The 20135-nt window shown below is 38.5% G+C and overlaps 1 protein-coding gene and 2 long non-coding RNA genes across 3 annotated transcripts in view; 1 reads left to right on the top strand and 2 right to left on the bottom strand.

Annotated features, from left to right (window-relative positions):
* The window catches only part of LOC119874292, a 399775-nt gene that overhangs the window by 150800 nt on the left and 228840 nt on the right, over window positions 1-20135 (bottom strand). The window lies entirely within an intron of this gene.
* The window catches only part of LOC119874220, a 74299-nt gene that overhangs the window by 34959 nt on the left and 19205 nt on the right, over window positions 1-20135 (bottom strand). The gene's annotated exons all lie outside the window — the stretch shown is intronic.
* LOC111098368 overlaps window positions 18836-20135 on the top strand; it is a 37953-nt gene continuing 36653 nt past the window's right edge. The window contains exons 1-2 of the long non-coding RNA XR_005368049.1: window positions 18836-18940; window positions 19840-19889. This is a non-coding gene — a long non-coding RNA (uncharacterized LOC111098368). The remainder of the gene's footprint in view (window positions 18941-19839; window positions 19890-20135) is intronic.

Here is a 20135-nt window from a genome sequence, read left to right as displayed (position 1 = left end):
AAAGTGTGCCAATTGGATAATATTATTTTTATCTATAAGGTATTACCTTTATATAATCCAACCTAAAAGATGACTTTAGAATAACCTTAGGACAATCTTAGAAGGGCCTTCTAAAGCTCCACTTAAGTCACTGTGGTGTCCTATTTAAAGATGGCCTGGAGATGGCCACTCAGAAAAGAACCAAATCCTACATCTTCTAATAAATTCCACTGTTATGCAATGTGCTCACTGAGAGGTGTGGAGACAGGAAGGCATTAAAAAAAAATCATGACGTAGTTAGTTGCAGGGATCAAGATGGTATAAATCTCCCTGCAAATAGATAGGGAAAACTGAAAATAATGGTCATAAAATCTTATGAGATGTATTTCCACAAGATACATAATGGCAGCAATTCTATATTCAGCTTAGAATTCATTATGGAGAATTTGATAAAATGAAAGAATTTGATTACACCTTCTTAAAAGTTTACCATAATGAGGTTTAAAGATGAATTCCCATTCTTTGGATTCCTTTTCTATCAAGCATCAGACTGTAGCAACACCTTTGAAAAATTTAATGGCCTATGTATTTGAGAATTTGAACTTGAAGTATTTGTATATTTAAATTTGAAAAGTAAGAAAGTTGCATTCTTATATTGAATTCAATATGATAATAGGAAAAAGGCAAATGTATGTGCCAAACCAGAAGGCAACACGAAAGCAGCTATAAATGGATGATTTAGCATCCAGTGAAGGAAACTAAATTCCTCCTGATACCAAATTTTGCAACACTTATATGCAGACTGATTATAAATTTTTTTCATAAGATTTTTTAAACATCCATATCAGAGTGTTTGGACTATGTAGCTGAATTGCATTCCAACCTTGCTCAATTTACCCTATTTTGCACATTGCACTTGTAATGACCAACAAAATTCCACTGATAGCAGCATTCTCAACAACAAGCTTCCCAGATAATCAGTAAACCCCCATTCCCCACTATCAACCCAACAGTGATCTTCTCATCAGATAACAGTTGATAGATTTTCTTTATCACCAATTCATCATTAGAGCCAACAAGTATTGATTTATAGTCTGGTAAGGGGAAAACTCCATTTATAGGAAGTTTTATTTCCTAGGAAATTGTCTGAATCATCTACAATTATCTGAAAAAACATCTTCAAATGTTTTTTTTCATCTTTATATTTTTGTTAAGTCCATGAGGAAATGGTTTAAGCCAAGAAGGCTGCACTACTAGGACAGGAAAAATTCCTTGTGAGTGTAATAAATGGGAACATGTTTAATTATTCAGGTATGTTTAAAGAGAACAACTTTATTGGCAATGATAACTTATTTGCCCAAATATTTGTAAAGACTATGTGACAGGGATCCCTGGGTGGCTCAGTGGTTTAGCACCTGCCTTTGGCCCAAGGCGTGATCCTGGAGTCCTGGGATCAAATCCCATATTGGGCTCCTTGCATGGAGCCTACTTCTCCCTCTGCTTTCCTTTCTCTCTCTCTCTCTCTCTCTCTCTCTCTCTGTCTTTCATAAAGGAAGACTTTCTTGAAGGAAATGTCATAAAATGTAAGATTTTTATTACTGATTGAAGATGGGTTATTTCTATAAACTATCTGCAAAGTTATGAAGGAAGTTAATGGAAGATATAATTTCACATCATAAATAGGCACTTTATAGGGGGAATCAGATAATGCATACTTTAAGGTCTCTGTACTTAGAATGACGAGGTCCTCATAAGAGCACCTTGTCTACCTAAGCCGCACACTTGTGAACTGTCCAAGTGCCCTTCAGGATGATGAGCTTTTGATTAGTCCTTTCAATTAGTGTTTATTTTCTTAAGTAGACTACTCACAACAGTTTTAAAGCTTTGAATCTCCTTTAATCACTGCCTTTAAATTAAGAGGAATAGATTTTTTTAACTTGCCTCTTGCTGCTTTGGTCAAAAGATCAAGTAGGAATGCAATTTAAATATGAAAGCTAGCATCCAATAAGCAAAAATGCACTTTTAACTAAAAATGAAAATTCACTCTAACCCCATTAAGTAAAAGCCATTACTATGGTATCCAGACCTTCTTACATATTCTTGACTGATAGTTGTGTTTTCCCATTGGTAGAAAGTTGAAAACAACTACTTTTTTTTAAAGACCTCACAAATATATCGCCCTACACATTTTTCCCAAGATACACTAGAAATCTTCTGTTCCTAGATTTATTCCTAACTGTTCCACAAAATTGGATATTTTAAAAGTAACCATAAAAAACATCTATAGAGAACAAAATTGAGCCACCTTAGACTTCTGGGGAAGATGGTGGGGTAGAAAGACCCTAAGGCCACCTTGTTCCATGGATAAAATTAGATAACACATACATCAGTGTAAATAACCCAGAAAATGATCTGAAGACCAGTAGAACAGACTCTCTATAGCTAAATGTAGAGAAGAGGCCACACTGAAGCGAGTATGAGGAGAGTATGAGGAGAGGAGATGCAGTCATGTGCTAAACAGACTGATCAGATTGAGAGAGGAAGGGACCACACAGGTACAGAGAGGGAAAATAAACAAATCCTCATACAAGCACTCCAGGTATGGGGAAACCACATGGGGGAGATGAATCCCCATAACACTCAGCTTTGAAAATCAGAGGGTCATAATTTTTTGAGTTCTTACAATCAACAAGGCTTGACACTTGTAACTTTAAAAATCATCCAGCTGGGCTCTGTGAGAGATAGGAAGGCTACAGGGTACTGAATCCCTGACCTTAAAGAGACAGAACAGATAGCCCTGGGAGAAATAGCAAAGAAGAAGCATTTTGAAAAATGCCTGGAGTATATGGGAAGTAGATTTATTTACTAATCTCAGAATAGGTGCTGGAAGGACAGGGAGGTCATCTCCGAGAACAACAAAAAAACCTGGCAGGCACTGTTCCCCTCCCTCACCCTCAAGACTAGACACACAGATACCTGCAGAAACCAGCATAGCATAACACTCTCCACTAAGCTTGCTAAGAGCACACCTCAACTCAGCATTCTTCTGCAGAAATGTTCCCTCCATCCAAGCCTGGCAATGACTTTTTCTCCCATTATCTGTACCACTTTCTTCTGTAGAACTGCCTCCTCTAATATGCCTTTGGCCAGAGCCCAACCAAAGCAGTAACACAAGTCTAACAGTGTGCACGTTGCCCCAGTAGAGGCCAGCACTACTCCAAAGTGACTCCTGCCCTGCGGAGAGGACAAGATAACTATACAGACCAGTACAACTACAGCCCCAGCCCTGAGGGCTGACATCTGGTCAGACCACAAGTCCCACCCACCAACAAAATCTTCTCAGGGGACAACAGAGGGAAAGTGCCCTACAGTTCAATGCTCCTCTATCTGACAAGTTCTTGGTCTGACTCAACTTAAGAACAAGGCAGCACCTATTGGTCCACTAAATAACACAGGGACCAACCCCTGACCATAACAGGCAAAGGAAGCCATTCCAGATAACTGGACTGAAGGCAAAAGTGGCTCAGTCACAACAGTGAGGCACACAACACACATAGGAGACATCATTGAAGTGCCAGATTCTAGTGAACAGGGGGCATTGCCCTACAGGGCACCATAGGATGTCTTCTTCATAAGGTCATTACTTTCAAGAACAGGAGACATACCTGACTTTCCCAACACATAAAAACAGACACAGAGAGTTACACAAAATGAAGAGAGAAATATGTCCAAAATGAAAAAAAAAAAAAAAAAACGGAAAAAGAATCACAGCGAGAGCTAAACAAAACAAAGATAAATAATGTGCCTAATAGAGAATTTAATGTTTACAAAAATATTCATAGAACTTGAGAAAAGAAGACCTCAATAAGCCCCTTAAAAAGAGATAGAAAACCAAAAAAAAAAAAAAATGAAATAACTGTTTCAGTTGAAGATGAAGAACTCAATAACTAAAATTAAAGATGAAGAACTTAGTAACTGAAATTAAAAATACATTAGATGGAATAAATAGTAGAAAAGAGGAAGAAGAATGAACAGTAACCTGGATGAAAGAGTAATGGAAAGTAGTCAAGTTGAACAGGAGAGAGAAAAAATGATAAAAAAAATGAAAATAGACTTAGGAACTTGGTGACACCATTAAGCACAATTACATTAACATTATAGGGATCCCAGAAAAGGGGGTGGAGAGGGGAAGAAAATTTATTTGAAGAAATAATAGTTGAAAACTTTCTGAATCTGAGGAAGGAAACAGAAATCCAGATCCAGTATACACAAAGAACGACCAACAAAATCACTCCAAGGAGGTCCACACCAAGACACATACAATTAAAATGCCAAAAAGTGGTTATTTAAAGAGCATTTTAAAAGCAGCAAGAGAAAAGAAAACAGTTACATACAAGGGGAAACTCCATAAGGCTATCAACTGATTTTTCAGCAGGAATTTTACACGCCAGAAGAGAGTGGCATGATATATTCAGAGTACTGAAGGGAAAAAACTTTCAGCCAAGACTACACTATCCAAGAAGGCTACCATTCAGAACAGGAGAGAAAGGAACTTCCCAGACAAACAAATTTAAAGAAATTCATCACCACTAACCTACCCTACAAAAAATGTTAAAAGGGACTCTGAGTGGAAAGGAAAGATTATAAGTAGAAGTAAGAAAAGTAAGAAAAAGAAACACAAGAATAAAAGTAAGTTTATCTATAAAAATTAGTCAAGGGATTGACAAAATAAAAGGATGTAAAGTAGGAAACCATATACCTAAAATGTAGGGGTGAGGGTGGAATAAAGAATGAGTTCAAACTCAAGAGACCATCAAGTTAATATAGACTACTTTATGCACACAATGTTATATACAAACGTAATAGTAACCATAAATCAAGAACTGGTAATAGATATGCAAAAAATAAAGAGAAAGGAATCTAATTATGTCACTAAAGAAAGTCAGCAAACTGTGAGAGAAAAGAGCAGAAGAGATAAGAACTAGAAAAACAGCAATAAAACAAGTAATAAAGTGACAATAAGTACATACCTATTAATAATTACTCTGAAGGTAAGTGGACCAAATATTTCAACCAGAAGAAAGAGGGTGATAAAAAAGGATAGCATAGGATAAAAAAGCAAAACCCATGTAATGCTGCCTACAAAACATTCATTTCAGATCTAAACACACATGCAGATTGAAAAGCATTTATCAATTATGCAAATGGATGTGATAAGAAAGCCAAGGTAGCAATACTTTTATCAGACAAAATAGATTTTAAAACATAGATGATACCAAGGGACAAAGAAGGACACTGTATATTCATAAGGGGAATAGTACAACTAGAACATATAATAATTATAAACCTTTTGCAACCAACAAGGGAGCACCCAAACACACAAAGCAGCTAATAACAAACATAAAGATGTGATTGATAGTCATACAAAAATAGTAGGGAACTTTATCACCCTACTGACATCAATGAATAGATCATCCAAATAGAAAATCAACAAGAAAACAATGGCTTTGAATGATACATAGGACCAAATGGATCAAACAGATATGTTCAGAACATTCCACCCTAAAACTCTGGAATATACATATTTTTCAAGTGCATATGGAACTTGCTCCAGAATAGATCACATATTAGGCCATAAAACAAGTCTCAAGAAACTCAAAAAGACTGAAGTCCTACCATAGCATCTTTTCTGACCACAATGCTTGAAAACTAGAAATCAAGAAAAAGAAAAAATCTGGAGAGAACACGAATAAATGAATTTAAATAACATGCAACTAAATAATGAGTGTGTCAACCAAGAAATCAAAGAGAAAAATCACAAAATTCATGGAGACAAATGAAAATGAAAACACAATGGTCCAAAATCTTTGGGATGCAGCAAAAGGTATTCTTAGACTGAAGTTTATTAGCAATACAGACCTACCTCAAAAAGCAAGAAAAATCTCAGATAAACATCTTCACTTTATACCTAAGGAGTTAGAAAAAGAAGAACAAACAAAACACCAAAGCAGTAGAAGGAAGGCAATAATAAAGATCAGAGCAGAAATAATTGAAATAGAAACTGCAAAGAGGGGGGGAGGGGCAAGACGGCGGAAGAGTAGGGTCTCCGAGTCACCTGTCCCCACCAAATTACCTAGAAAACCTTCAAATTATCCTGAAAATCTATGAATTCGGCCTGAGAATTAAAGAGAGAACAGCTGGAATGCCACAGTGAGAAGAGTTCGCGCATCTATCAAGGTAGGAAGACGGGGAAAAAGAAGTAAAGAAACAAAGGCCTCCAAGGGGGAGGGGCCCCGCGAGGAGCCGGGCTGAGGCCGGGGCGAGTGTCCCCAGGACAGGAGAGCCCCGTCCCGGAGGAGCAGGAGCTGCACCGACCTTCCCGGGCGGAAAGGGGCTCGCGGGGAGGTGGAGCAGGACCCAGGAGGGCGGGGATGCCCTCGGGCTCCCCGGGACAGTAACAGACACCTGCGCCCCGGGAGAGTGCGCCGAGCTCCCTAAGGGCTGCAGCGCGCACGGCGGGACCCGGAGCAGCTCGGAGGGGCTCGGGCGGCGGCTCCGCGGAGGGGGCTGCGGGGCGGGAGCAGCTCGGGGGGCCTCGGGCAGAGGAAGAGGCTCCGTGCGGTGGGGGCTGCGCGGCTCCGGGAGCAGCTCGGAGGGGGGGGGGGGGGCTCGGGCGGCGGCTCCGCGGAGGGGGCTGCGGGGCGGGAGCAGCTCGGGGGGGCTCGGGGGCGGCTCCGCGGAGGGGGCTGTGGGTTGGGAGCGTGAATCCACCAGCGCAGGCCCCGGAGCACAGGGCGCCGGGACACATCCCAGGATCCGGCCTCCCCCCGGGACAGGCAGAGGCCGGGAGGGCCCAGGACAGCAAGGACGCTCCTGCCCCGAGCTGAGTAGATCAGCGGCCCCGCCCCGGAGCCTCCAGGCCCTGCAGACGGAGAGCTCCGGAGTTCCTGCGGGGGCTGAATCCAGGTTTCCAGAGCTGGCCCCGCCACTGGGGCTGTTGCTCCTGCGGCCTCACGGGGTAAACAACCCCCACTGAGCCCTGCACCAGGCAGGGGCAGAGCAGCTCCCCCAAGTGCTAACACCTGAAAATCAGCACAACAGGCCCCTCCCCCAGAAGACCAGCTAGACGGACAAGTTCCAGCGGAAGTCAAGGGACTTAAAGTATACAGAATCAGAAGATACTCCCCCGTGGTTTGGTTTTTTTTTTTTTTTAATTTTTTATTTATTTATGATAGTCACAGAGAGAGAGAGAGAGAGAGAGAGAGGCAGAGACACCGGCAGAGGGAGAAGCAGGCTCCATGCACCGAGAGCCCGATGTGGGATTCGATCCCGGGTCTCCAGGATCGCGCCGTGGGCCAAAGGCAGGCGCCAAAGCGCTGCGCCACCCAGGGATCCCCCGTGGTTTGGTTTGGTTTGGTTTGGTTTGGTTTTGTTTTGCTTTGCTTTGCTTTGCTTTTTGATTTGTCTCCTTCCCCCACCCTTTTTTTCCTTTCTTTCTTTTTCTTTATCTTTTTCTTCTTTTTTTTCTTCCTTTTTTTTCCCTCTTTCTCTTTTCTTTCCTTCTTTCTCTCCTCTCTTTTTCTCCTTTTCCCAATACAACTTGCTTTTGGCCACTCTGCACTGAGCAAAATGACTAGAAGGAAAACCTGACCTCAAAAGAAAGAATCAGAAACAGTCCTCTCTCCCACTGAGTTACAAAATCTGGATTACAATTCAATGTCAGAAGCCAATTCAGAAGCACTATTATACAGCTACTGGTGGCTCTAGAAAAAAGCATAAAGAACTCAAGAGACTTCATGACTGCAGAATTTAGAGCTAATCGGGCAGAAATTAAAAATCAATTGAATGAGATGCAATCCAAACTAGAAGTCCTAACGACGAGGGTTAACGAGGTGGAAGAACGAGTGAGTGACATAGAAGACAAGTTGATGGCAAAGAGGGAAACTGAGGAAAAAAGAGACAAACAACTAAAAGACCATGAAGATAGATTAAGGGAAATAAACGACAGCCTGAGGAAGAAAAACCTACGTTTAATTGGTGTTCCCGAGGGCGCCGAAAGGGACAGAGGGCCAGAATATGTATTTCAACAAATTCTAGCTGAAAACTTTCCTAATCTGGGAAGGGAAACAGGCATTCAGATCCAGGAAATAGAGAGATCCCCCCCTAAAATCAATAAAAACTGTTCAACACCTCGACATTTAATAGTGAAGCTTGCAAATTCCAGAGATAAAGAGAAGATCCTTAAAGCAGCAAGAGACAAGAAATCCCTGACTTTTATGGGGAGGAGTATCAGGGTAACAGCAGACCTCTCCACAGAGACCTGGCAGGCCAGAAAGGGCTGGCAGGATATATTCAGGGTCCTAAATGAGAAGAACATGCAACCAAGAATACTTTATCCAGCAAGGCTCTCATTCAAAATGGAAGGAGAGATAAAGAGCTTCCAAGACAGGCAGCAACTAAAAGAATATGTGGCCTCCAAACCAGCTCTGCAAGAAATTTTAAGGGGGACTCTTAAAATTCCCCTTTAAGAAGAAGTTCAGTGGAACAATCCACAAAAACAAGGACTGAATAGATGTCATCATGATGACACTAAACTCCTATCTCTCAATAGTAACTCTGAACGTGAACGGGCTTAATGACCCCATCAAAAGGCACAGGGTTTCAGACTGGATAAAAAAGCAGGATCCATCTATTTGCTGTCTACAAGAGACTCATTTTAGACAGAAGGACACCTACAGCCTGAAAATAAAAGGTTGGAGAACCATTTACCATTCGAATGGTCCTCAAAAGAAAGCAGGGGTAGCCATCCTTATATCAGATAAACTAAAATTTACCCCGAAGACTGTAGTGAGAGATGAAGAGGGACACTATATCATACTTAAAGGATCTATCCAACAAGAGGACTTAACAATCCTCAATATATATGCCCCGAATGTGGGAGCTGCCAAATATATAAATCAATAAGCAAAGTGAAGAAATACTTAGATAATAATACACTTATACTTGGTGACTTCAATCTAGCTCTTTCTATACTCGATAGGTCTTCTAAGCACAACATCTCCAAAGAAACAAGAGCTTTAAATGATACACTGGACCAGATGGATTTCACAGATATCTACAGAACTTTACATCCAGGGGCAGCCCCAGTGGCTCAGCGGTTTCGCACCTGCCTTCAGCCCAGGGTGTGATCCTGGAGTCCTGGGATCGAGTCCCACATCAGGCTCCCTGCATGGAGCCTGCTTCTCCCTCTGCCTGTGTCTCTGCTTCTCTCTCTCCTCTCTGTGTATTCTCGTGAATGAATAAATAAAATCTTAAAAAAAAAAAAGAACTTTACATCCAAACTCAACTGAATACACATTCTTCTCAAGTGCACATGGAACTTTCTCCAGAATAGACCACATCCTGGGTCACAAATCGGGTCTGAACCGATACCAAAAGATTGGGATCGTCCCCTGCATATTCTGACCATGATGCCTTGAAATTAGAACTAAATCACAACAAGAAGTTTGGAAGGACCTCAAACACGTGGAGGTTAAGGACCATCCTGCTAAAAGATGAAAGGGTCAACCAGGAAATTAAGGAAGAATTAAAAAGATTCATGAAAACTAATGAGAATGAAGATCCAACCATTCAAAATCTTTGGGATGCAGCAAAAGCAGTCCTGAGGGGGAAATACATCGCAATACAAGCATCCATTCAAAAACTGGAAAGAACTCAAATACAAAAGCTAACCTTACACATAAAGGAGCTAGAGAAAAAACAGCAGATAGATCCTACACCCAGCAGAAGAAGAGAGTTAATAAAGATTCGAGCAGAACTCAATGAAATCAAGACCAGAAGAACTGTGGAACAGATCAATAGAACCAGGAGTTGGTTCTTGGAAAGAATTAATAAGATAGATAAACCATTAGCCAGCCTTATTAAAAAGAAGAGAGAGAAGACTCAAATTAATAAAATCATGAATGAGAAAGGAGAGATCACTACCAACACCAAGGAAATACAAACGATTTTAAAAACATATTATGAACAGCTATACGCCAATAAATTAGGCAATCTAGAAGAAATGGACGCATTCCTGGAAAGCCACAAACTACCAAAACTGGAACAGGAAGAAATAGAAAACCTGAACAGGCCAATAACCAGGGAGGAAATTGAAGCAGTCATCAAAAACCTCCTAAGACACAAGAGTCCAGGGCCAGATGGCTTCCCAGGGGAATTCTATCAAACGTTTAAAGAAGAAACCATACCTATTCTCCTAAAGCTGTTTGGAAAGATAGAAAGAGATGGAGTACTTGCAAATTCATTCTATGAGGCCAGCATCACCTTAATTCCAAAACCAGACAAAGACCCCACCAAAAAGGAGAATTACAGACCAATATCCCTGATGAACATGGATGCAAAAATTCTCAACAAGATACTAGCCAATAGGATCCAACAGCACATTAAGAAAATTATTCACCATGACCAAGTAGGATTTATCCCTGGGACACAAGGCTGGTTCAACACCCATAAAACAATCAATGTGATTCATCATATCAGCAAGAGAAAAACCAAGAACCATATGATCCTCTCATTAGATGCAGAGAAAGCATTTGACAAAATACAGCATCCATTTCTGATCAAAACTCTTCAGAGTGTAGGGAAAGAGGGAACATTCCTCGACATCTTAAAAGCCATCTGCGAAAAGCCCACCGCAAATATAATTCTCAATGGGGAAGCACTGGGAGCCTTTCCCCTAAGATCAGGAACAAGACAGGGATGTCCACTCTCACCACTGCTATTCAACATAGTACTAGAAGTCCTAGCCTCAGCAATCAGACAACAAAAAGACATTAAAGGCATTCAAATTGGCAAAGAAGAAGTCAAACTCTCTCTCTTCGCCGATGACATGATACTCTACATAGAAAACCCAAAAATCTCCACCCCAAGATTGCTAGAACTCATACAGCAATTTGATAGCGTGGCAGGATACAAAATCCAGAAATCAGTGGCATTTCTATACACTAACAATGAGGCTGAAGAAAGAGAAATTAAGGAGTCAATCCCATTTACAATTGTACCCAAAAGCATAAGATACCTAGGAATAAACCTAACCAAAGATGTAAAGGATCTATACCCTAAAAACTATAGAACACTTCTGAAAGAAATTGAGGAAGACACAAAAAGATGGAAAAATATTCCATGCTGATGGATTGGCAGAATTAATATTGTGAAAATGTCGATGTTACCCAGGGCAATATACACGTTTAATGCAATCCCTATCAAAATACCATGGACTTTCTTCAGAGAGTTAGAACAAATTATTTTAAGATTTGTGTGGAATCAGAAAAGACCCCGAATAGCCAGGAGAATTTTAAAAAAGAAAACCATATCTGGGGGCATCACAATGCCAGATTTTAGGTTGTACTACAAAGCTGTGGTCATCAAGACAGTGTGGTACTGGCACAAAAACAGATACATAGATCAATGGAACAGAATAGAGAACCCAGAAGTGGACCCTGAACTTTATGGTCAACTAATATTCGACAAAGGAGGAAAGACTATCCATTGGAAGAAAGACAGTCTCTTCAATAAATGGTGCTGGGAAAATTGGACAGCCACATGCAGAAGAATGAAACTAGACCACTCTCTTTCACCATACACAAAGATAAACTCAAAATGGATTAAAGATCTAAATGTGATACAAGATTCCATCAAAATCCTAGAGAAGAACACAGGCAACACCCTTTTTGAACTCGGCCACCTAACTTCTTGCAAGATACATCCACGAAGGCAAAAGAAACAAAAGCAAAAATGAACTATTGGGACTTCATCAAGATAAGAAGCTTTTGCACAGCAAAGGATACAGTCAACAAAACTAAAAGACAACCTACAGAATGGGAGAAGATATTTGCAAATGACATATCAGATAAAGGGCTAGTTTCCAAGATCTATAAAGAACTTCTTAAACTCAACACCAAAGAAACAAACAATCCAATCATGAAATGGGCAAGAGACATGAAGAGAAATCTCACAGAGGAAGACATACACATGGCCAACATGCACATGAGAAAATGCTCTGCATCACTTGCCATCAGGGAAATACAAATCAAAACCACAATGAGATACCACCTCACACCAGTGAGAATGGGGAAAATTAACAAGGCAGGAAACAACAAATGTGGGAGAGGATGCGGAGAAAAGGGAACCCTCTTACACTGTTGGTGGGAATGTGAACTGCTGCAGCCACTCTGGAAAACTGTGTGGAGGTTCCTCAAAGAGTTAAAAATAGACCTGCCCTACGACCCAGCAATTGCACTGTTGGGGATTTACCCCAAAGATACAGATGCAATGAAACACAGGGACACCTGCACCCCGATGTTTATAGCAGCAATGTCCACAGCCAAACTGTGGAAGGAGCCTCGGTGTCCATCGAAACATGAGTGGATAAAGAAGATGTGGTTTATGTATACAATGGAATACTACTCAGCTATTAGAAATGACAAATACCCACCATTTGCTTCGACGTGGATGGAACTGGAGGTTATTATGCTGAGTGAAGGAAGTCAGTCGGAGAAGGACAAACATTATATGTTCTCATTCATTTGGGGAATATAAATAATAGTGAAAAGGAATATAAGGGAAGGGAGAAGAAATGTGTGGGAAATATCAGAAAGGGAGACAGAACGTAAAGACTACTAACTCTGGGAAACGAACTAGGGGTGGTAGAAGGGGAGGAGGGCGGGGGGTGGGAGTGATTGGGTGACGGGCACTGGGGGTTATTCTGTATGTTAGTAAATTGAACACCAATAAAAAATAAATTAAAAAAAAGGAAACTGCAAAGACAATAGAATGGATCATTGAAACCAGGAGCTGGTTCTTTGAAAAGGTCAACAAAATTGATGAACTTTTAGCTAAACTCATAAAAGAGAGAGAGTTGACTCAAATAAACAAAATCAGAAATGAAAGAGAAAAAATAACAACCAACACCAAAGAAATATAAAGAATTGTAAGAGAATATTATAAAAAATTATATGCCAACAAATTTAATAACCTAGATGAAATGGATACATTTCTAGAAACATATAATCTCACAAAACTGAGTCAGGAAGAAGAAGATCTGAACAAATCAAATACCAGCAATAAAATGGAACCAGTAATCAAAAAACTTCCAACACAGAAGTCCAGGAACAGACTGTTTCATAGGTGAATTCTCTCAAACATTAATGAAAAGTTAATTCCCATTATTCTCAAACTAATCCAAGAAATAGAAGAGGAAGGAAAGCTTCCAAATTCATTCTATGAGGCCAGCATTATCCTGATACTATAACCAGAAACACTATAAAAAAGAGAACTACAAGCCCATATCTGTGATAAACATAGATGCAAAAATCCTCAACAAAATATTAGCAAACTGTTCCAACAATACATTAAAAGAATCATTCATCATGATCAAGTGCGATTTATTCCTAGGATATAAGGGTACTTCAATATTCAGAAATCAGTCACCGTGATACATTATATCTACAAGAGAAGAAATAAAAATCATAAGATCATTTCAATAGGTGAAGAAAAAGGATCTGGTGAAGTACAATATCCATTCGTGATTTTAAACAAAAACTCAAAAAGTAGGGCTGGAGGGAATATACCTAAACATAATAAAGACCATCTATGAAAACCCACAGATAACATCATATTCAATGGTGACAAACTGAGACCTTTTCCCATAAGACCAGAAATGAAACAAGGAAGCCCACTCTCACAACTTTTATTCAACACAATAATAGAGGTCCTAGCCTCAGCAATAAGACAAGAAAACTAAATAAAAGGCATGCAAATTGGTAAAAAAGAAGTAAAAATTTCACTATTTGCAGATGATATGACACTATATATTGAAAATCTTAAAGATTCCACCAAAAAACTACTAGGACTGATAAATGAATCTAATAAGGTCACGGGTTACAAAATTGATATACAGAAATCTGTTGCATTTCTATATACTAATAAAGAAGTAGCAGAAAGAGAATTTAAGGAAACAATCCCATTTATAATTGTACCAAAAAGAATAAAATATTTATGAATAAACTTAACCAAGGAGGTGGAAGACCTGCAGTCTGAAAGCTATAAAACATTGATGAAAGAAACTGAAGATGACAAAAACAAATGGAAAGACATTCCCTTATCATGGACTGAGAAAATAAGCACTGTTAAAATGTCCACACTACCCAAAGGAATGTACAGATTTAATGCAATTCCTATCAAACTACCAATAGCATTTTTTCACAGAACTAGAACAAATAGTTCTAAAATATTTATGGAACTGCAAACGACCCCAAATAGAAAAGCATTCTAAAAATGGAAAAGAAAACTGGAAAAGAAAAAGGAAAAGAAAACTGGAAGTATCACAATCCCAGATTTCAAAATATATTACAAAGCTCTAGTAATCAAAACAGTGTAGTACTGTATGAAAGTAGACACATAGATCAATAGAACAGAATAGAGAGCTCATAAATAAACCCACAATTATATAGACCATTAATCCTCAACAAAATGGGAAAGAATACCCAATGGGAAAGATAGTTTTTTTCAACAAATGCTATTGGGAAAATTAGAAAGCTATGCAAAAGAATAAAACCATACCACTTTTTAAACACCATACACAAAAATAAAATTATTTAGGACCTAAATGTGAGACCTGAAACCATAAAAATCCAGAGGAGAGTACAGCAGTAAATTCTCTGACATTGGCTATAATAACATTTTTCTAGAGATGTTTCCTGAGGCAAGAGAAACAAAGCAAAAATAAACTATTGGGACTACATAAAAAATAAAAGCTTCTTCACAACAAAATAGTAATAGTCAGCAAATCTAAAAGACCTAGTGGATGGGAGAGGATATTTGCAAATGACATAGCTGATAAAGGGTTAGCATACAACATATATAAAGAACTTATACAACTCAACACCAAAAAACAGAATTATCCAATTTAAGAAAATATGAGCATAAGACATGAACAGACATTTCTCCAAAGAATATGTATAAATGACCAATAGACACATGAAAAGATGCTTAACATCACTCATCAAGAAAATACAAATCAAAACCACAACAGGATATCACCTCACATTTGTCAGAATGGCTAAAATTAAAAATGCAAGAAACAGTAAGTATTGGCGAGGATGTGGGAAAAAATGAACCCTTGTGCACTGCTGGCAGGAAAGCAAACTGATGCAACCACTGTAGAAAACATTATGGAGGTTCCTCAAAAAGTTAAAAATAGTACTACCATATGATCCTATAATTCCACTAGGTAGTTACCCAAAGAATATGAAAACAGTACTTTGAAAAGATATATACACCCTATGCTTATTGCAGCATTACTTAGCCAAATTATAGAAACAGTCCAAGTGTTAATAGATGAATGGATAAAGAAGTGGTATATACATATAATGGAATAGTACTCAGCCATAAAAAAAAATGAAATCTGCCATTTGCAACAACATGGATGGATCTAGAGAGTATGATGCTAAGTGAAATAAGTCAGAAAAATACCAAATGATAAATACTAAATAATTTCACTCATATGTGGAATTTAAGAAACAAAAACAAATGAGCAAAGAAAAAAAGAGACAACCCAAAAAACAGACTCTTAACTATTGAGAACAAACTGATGGTTACCAAAAGGGAGATGGGTGGGAGGATAGGTATAATAGGTGAAGGGGATTAAGAGTACACTTACCTGGTAAGCACTGAGTAATGTGTAGCATTGTTGAATCATTACACTGAACACCTGACACTAACATTACACTGTTAATTATATTTCAACTAATTTTTTAATCTATAAAGGACATTATTGAGGCAATGGGAATTTGAATACAGGCTATATATTAGATAATATTGCATCAGTATAAAATTTCTTGGGCATGATAACAGTGCCATGGTTAAATAGAAGAAAGTATGTCTACAGGACAGAGGCTATAGCACTTAGGGATGAAGAATCTGCAGCTAGCTTTCAATTTTTTCAGCAAAATACACATATATGTACATATGAATAAACAGACATCAAAATGGGGAAATATTATACGTAGTGAATCTAGATGAAATGTAGAAAGTATTGGTTGTATTCTTCTAACTTTCTACAGGCTTGAATTTATTCAAATTTAAAGCTGTAAAAAGTCACTTTTCTACTATAATTATCTTCAACTTTCAGAAGATATTCATCATCTGCCAAAGAGACAGAGTTTTCACCTGGTGGTAGAAAAAAGGCATTCTACAGCATCAGGAAAAAGTAAATCGAAGTAATGAGTATGGGAAAGAAATACAAGATAGGTCTAATGGCTGAGAAGTCAAAAAGGAACCTAGAAGTTCCATGGGAGCACTTCATCTGTGACACTGAACCAGGTTGACCAATATCTCTTGTTGACCTTAGACTTTCATCACTATAACTGCATGTGTCGCTCAGTCTGTGCAGCATTTTTGTATGAGGTTTATATTTAAATTCATGGACTTTATGTAAAGCCAATTGCATTACATCATGTGAATGGGCGTCATCTAATCAGTTAAGGCATAAATACAGCAAAAGACTGATTTCACCAAAGCAAGAGGGAATTCTCCAGCAAACTGCTTTCAGACTTCAGCTGTAACTTCATCTCTTCCTGATTGTATAGCAAATTGCCTACCTACTCAAACAGCAACTCTTCCTTCAATCTGGCCCCTCTCAACCGACTTCAGACTTCCCAAGCCTCCCCAATCATGTGAGCTAATTCCTTAAATATGTTTTTATACACATACAATATGTAATGTATATGAAATAAGTAGATATATGAAAGACATACAAATATGTATAAATATAATTTTTTCATCTTATTGGTTCAGTTTCTCTGGAGAACTCTAACAAATACAGATACTAAGGAAAGAATTTATCAAGATTAAAGATATGATCTGCCACCCGACTTCAGAGAGACATGCCCTCCTTACCTATAAGTGTGTAGAATTCTAAAGTTTTGCTGTAACTTCCCTGAATTTATGCCTATGATTCTATATTCTCCTAGGACACCTGGGACATATTGACTGAGCTACTGCCTTTACAGGAAATTAAGAGCAAGAGAAAGCAGGGCTCTATCAAAGGAGACCTCTTCCATCTTCCCTATAATCAATAATATTTAGTTTCATAAACACAAAATTCATACACATACACACAGACACACACACACAGTTTGTGTTTTTATACTGCCCTCACCAGAATCCCCTGGGCTTTATTTAAGACCTGAGTCTACCAAGGGGTCAACCTAGCCTCTCAGCTTATGTAACCTGGCTTGCAGAGGCAGGTTCATTGTAGTCCCTCTATAAAAGGGTTGATAAAAGTTCAGATTCTGAAAGTTATTCTAAGAGAAAAGCACTATACTTAATGCCAGGCAATCTTGCAATATAAATAGTCTTTGTCTTGGGAGCTAAGGAGCCATTTCTTCTTTTAGTTTCAGTCCTTTTAGTGACCTCAGGATAGAGACCTAATATCTGGTATTAAGCTGTCATCTTTTAGTGCATAATCATTAGGGAATGACTAGACCTAAGAATACCTACCTCGTGCCAGATAATCATGGTAAAACTTTCATTCATCCATTCATTCAATCAATAAAAGTCACTCATTTATTTAAGTATTTGTTGAGCATCTATACTGTGCTAAATGTTGTGCTAATATCCAAGGATACAACAATGAGCAAAGAGAAACTCTCTGAACAGTACTCCCTGCTTTCATGAAGCTTATATGCTAGTAGAGAAGACTAACAATTAAATGTACAGTTGAACTGTGTTTTATGATAAAAGAGAAAAGGGAAATGGCATGAGAAAGCTTTGAAGTAGGCAGAGAATTCTAAATTAGCCCCCCAAGACTTATGTCCCCTGGTATATATGCCCTGTATAATCCCTTTCTCTTATGAGAAAGGCAGAATGTGTAAATATAATGGGGTATCACTCCTGTGATTAGGTTACTATTCAGCTGACTTTGAGCTCATCAGAAAGAGATTACCTGGGTTGTGTGGGTGGGCCTGACTTAATCAGAGGGGACTTTAAAAATTAAAAAAGGAAATATCAGAAAGATGCATTCCTTTTGACCTGGGAAAAAAACAAGCAGTCAAATTATGAATTCCCTATGAGAGACATGTGACAAAGAACTGTAGAGAGCCTCTAGGAGCTTAGTGTAGTCCCCGATGTACAGCTAGCAGGAAAGGGGGACTCTTAATCATACAACCTCAACGAAATAAATTCTACCAACAACCAGTGAACCTAAAAGAAGACTGTGGGTCTCAGATAAGAATAGCAGCCCAGGCAATCCTTTGATTGTAGCCTTATTAGACATGAGTAAGAATATCTACCTAAGCTATATGCACACTCCTAACCAAACCAAACAAAACAAAAACAAGAAAAACCTGTGAGATAATAAACTTATGTTCTGTCAAGAAGCTAAATTTGTAGTGATTTGTTTTACAGCAATAGAACACTAATACAGTTAGAAAATGTGGAGTTGACCTAGTCAGAAAAGACTTTCCTTGGGAAAAGATGCTTGAACTGGTGAGAAATGAATAAGATTTAACCAAGGGAAGACAATTGAAGGTGGGGGAAATCAGAAGCAGAGGATATAGGTTTAAAATCTTTAAAATGCTTAGGAATAAAGGAAGCATGGCAAACTCTACAAATACAAAAACACCCATGGTAGAAAATATTATAGAAATGGGGTTGAAGAGGAAAATGGGGTGAATGATGAAGGGCTTTGAAGACCATCTTAAGGAGTTTAGATTTTACATTCAGCGAGCAGAGTGTTGTTACATGCACCCCCACCCCAATGTTCTCAGAGGTTAGTTCTTTTACTGCAGACTTCCATCCCAGAGTTCTCTAGGGACAGTTCTATAGCTTTCAAGGAGCTCTGAGCTCTGTTACTCAAGGACATGAGGATCATGCTAATCTGCCTAAGGCCTTCAGTGGACATGTAAGATGGTCTATCTCCTAGACTTATTTGGAGATTATATATTCTGTGGGTATTTCCCCATGTCACGCTTTAAAATGAGTTGAGAATTAGGAATTGAGGGGGTGCCTGGATGGCTTAGTGGTTGAGCGCCTGCCGTCAGCTCAGGGCATGATTCTGGGATCTGGGATCAAGTCCCACATCAGGCTCCTAGCAGGGAGCCTGCCTCTCCCTTTGCCTGTGTCTCTGCCTCTCTCTCCCTCTGTGTGTATCTCTCAATAAATAAATAAAATCTTTAAGAAAAAATTTTTTTTAAAAAAATTAGGAATTGAGGCAAGGATGATGAGGAGGGGGCTGGGTAGAAAATGAAAAAGAGGAAATTCTCTACATGTCTAGGAGTAATACACTTGGCCTTTAAACTCTCAACTCTCTTGCTAAAAGAATAGGTCATATTTAAGAGTAACTCAAGATACTATAAAATTTTCCAAGAGTAGATAGGTTTCTATAACTTATACCATACCTTACTTTTTGAATTAAGAGTTAGCAAGGGAAGTTTTCAAATATCTCTTTAGGCACTCTTTCACCATATGTAAAAAGATTATTTTTTTCATTCTTTCCCATGTAACATAAAATCCATCTTCTTTATTCTCAGACTTTTCCCTTTCAAAATTTAAAGACCTAAATTAGTCAATGTTTACATTTAAATCCCTTTAAGAAATCCATACTACCCTTGAGATCATTAAGTCAAATAAACTACTAAATTTCCTATAAAGTATTTCTCAGGTTTCTATTGCCTACAAGGGAAAGTTTCATTCTTCAACACTTTTAAAAGGTGACTGATAAAGTATAATACAAATTACATAAGTTATGGTTCACTAGATTCAGCAGTTCTGTATTATATAGAAATTTAATCAATCTTTCAGGGATTGCAGACATATCACAGGAGGAGGTACTTTTGACCTTTCATGGAGAGGTAAGCAAGACAAGGTACTGAACTGCATATTTCAGTGAGTTTGTTGGATTTTGTATAATTGTCTTTCTTAGAATTTCTGGCCAAATTTGAGCCCTCCTATTTGCTGTTTTACATATAAAAAGAAAAACCTGCAACTTCACTATTTGAATCAAAATGTTACCTTTATTCAACCTAAATATTTTATTTTCTCTGCTTCAAGAAAGGCAGGAATAAGTAAAGAAGAGCATGCAAAATTATATAGAACAC

This window comes from Canis lupus, chromosome 12, assembly GCF_011100685.1.
Source record: "Canis lupus familiaris isolate Mischka breed German Shepherd chromosome 12, alternate assembly UU_Cfam_GSD_1.0, whole genome shotgun sequence".
NCBI classification, from domain to species: domain Eukaryota; kingdom Metazoa; phylum Chordata; class Mammalia; order Carnivora; family Canidae; genus Canis; species Canis lupus.
Note: the sequence above shows the minus strand (reverse complement) of the source record. Positions and strands in the feature narration are given on the sequence as shown.